Source organism: Elephantulus edwardii, unplaced genomic scaffold (genome assembly GCF_000299155.1).
Source record: "Elephantulus edwardii isolate Elephantulus edwardi_28Jun2011 unplaced genomic scaffold, EleEdw1.0 scaffold00318, whole genome shotgun sequence".
NCBI classification, from domain to species: domain Eukaryota; kingdom Metazoa; phylum Chordata; class Mammalia; order Macroscelidea; family Macroscelididae; genus Elephantulus; species Elephantulus edwardii.
In genome coordinates this window covers 188,307-190,233 of record NW_006400068.1, presented here as the reverse complement: position 1 = coordinate 190,233, position 1,927 = coordinate 188,307, and the positions used below count along the sequence as shown (strand labels likewise).

Below are 1,927 nucleotides of genomic sequence, written 5' to 3'. Positions count from 1 at the left end.
AGTGGGGATCCCATCCATCAAGTGGTGTGGTGCTGAGGGCGACTACAACGTCATGGTCATGGAGCTGCTGGGGCCCAGCCTCGAGGACCTCTTCAGCTTCTGCTCTCGCAAGTTCAGCCTCAAGACGGTGCTGCTCCTGGCCGACCAGATGATCAGCTGCATCGAGTACATCCACTCCAAGAACTTTATCCACCAGGACGTGAAGCCTGACAACTTCCTCATGGGGCTGGGAAAGAAACATCATCGGTTTTGGTCTGGCCAAGAAGTACCGGGACGCCCGCACCCACCAGCACATCCCCTACCGGGAAAACAAGAACCTAACTGGCACTGCCCGCTACGCCTCCATCAATACCCACCTGGGCATCGAGGAAAGCCGCCGAGATGACCTGGAGAGCCTGGGCTACGTGCTCATGTACTTCAACCTGGGCTCCCTGCCCTGGCAGGGCCTCAAGGCGGCCACCAAGCAGCAGAAGTACGAGCGGATCAGTGAGAAGAAGATGTCCACTCCCATCGAGGTCCTGTGCAAAGGCTACCCCTCCGAGTTCTCCACATACCTCAACTTCTGCCGCTCGCTGCGGTTTGACGACAAGCCCGACTACTCCTATCTGCGCCAGCTCTTCCGCAACCTCTTCCACCGGCAGGGCTTCTCCTACAACTACGTGTTCGACTGGAACATGCCCAAATTCGTGCCCGGCACCTCTGGGCACCCCAGAACGCCCCAGATAGGCCATTGGAGGAGGCTGGAGAGCTGGAAGAGCTGGCCCCTCAAAGCTACTGGCCAGTGGTCTGGACTCCGGGGCCCAGTCCTGATGTCGCCAAGTGTCACCTGCCTCGAAGATGTCCCATGGGATGGTGGTGGTGAGCCTGAGAGGAGGCGTGAGGTGGAGAGGGCACGGCTGTAAGAGAAGACATCGCTGAGGAGCCTCGGAAATGAAGTGGAGCCTGAGGACCCGGTCAGGCCGGAGGGGATGACGGCGGCTGTGCTGGCGGGGCCTGAGGGACAGGGCGTCGGGAGGTGGCAGTGGAGCAAGACTGGCTGGCGGCCTCTGTACTGAACCAGAACATATTAAAGAAAGTTGCCTGCATTAAAAAAAAAAAAATTACAATGAAATGTACAAGGACCTTGAGTTAGAAAATCAAAAGGGCCGAACTCTTTCAGCCTTTTTTAAGGACAAGAAACTGAAGAATAAATTCAAACCTTTAGTTGCTATAATTAAAGATGGAAAGAGTATACAGTCACTGTATCGGAAAGGATTGTCAGACACAGAAGAATTTCATGAAACAACATATGAACAAGAGCTTATGGTGATGAAGGGAAAAGTTCAAGATGCTTTGAAGGAATTAGCAAAAAATAACGCCCCAGGAATAGATGGTATACCAATTGATGTATTTCAACTAACAGATGCTGCCTTGGATGTGCTCACCAAGTTGGGCCAAGAAATCTGGAGGACAACCACTTGACCAACTGACTGGAAGGGATCTATATTTGTTCCCATTCCAAAGAAGGGTGACCTAACAAAGTGTGGAAATTATCGAACAATATCATTGATATCACATTCAAGTAAGATTCTGCTGAAGATTATCCAAAAATGACTGAAACAGCACATCAACAGAAAACTGCCAGACATAAACTAACATCATCTGCATATAGTGATAAGCTTTACCACCTCTTGGCCAATTTGGGTGCCTCTTATTTTCTTCTCTTGTTTTAGTGCCCTAGCAAGAACTTCCAACACAATATAGAAGTGGTGATAGTAGACATCCTTGTCATGTCCCTGTTTGCAAAAGAAATGAATATTTTTAGTCTTTTTCCATTGAAAATGATGTTGGCTTCTGGGTTTGTGTACATACTTTTCACTATGTTGAGGAAATTCCCGTCTATTCCTATTTGTTGAATATTTTAAACATGAAGGGATGTTGAGTTCAT

General features: G+C 49.3%; 1 pseudogene; it reads left to right on the top strand.

Annotated features, from left to right (window-relative positions):
• Positions 1 to 7: 7 nt before the first annotated feature.
• LOC102865502 lies at positions 8 to 902 on the top strand (annotated as a pseudogene).
• Positions 903 to 1,927: the final 1,025 nt, after the last annotated feature.